Source organism: Limulus polyphemus, unplaced genomic scaffold (genome assembly GCF_000517525.1).
Source record: "Limulus polyphemus unplaced genomic scaffold, Limulus_polyphemus-2.1.2 Scaffold824, whole genome shotgun sequence".
NCBI classification, from domain to species: Eukaryota; Metazoa; Arthropoda; class Merostomata; order Xiphosura; family Limulidae; genus Limulus; species Limulus polyphemus.
The window spans coordinates 255,954-256,156 of NW_013666434.1; positions in this window are offsets into that span (position 1 = coordinate 255,954).

The following is a 203-nucleotide window of genomic DNA, read 5'->3' on the forward strand; positions in this document are numbered from 1 at the left end:
TAGTAGTGTGATTGTTTTACTTTGCATACATTTTTTTTAATTTTGAGGGGTAAAATTGATTGATTCGAAGGTCACACAGTAAGAAAATGGTATTTCAATTTGCATTGTTTTTGAGTAAATACTTCAAGCCCATTTTTGTATTGTTAAATTTTCATTGTTTTTTGAGTAAATACTTCTAGCCCATTTTTGTATTGTTAAGTTTG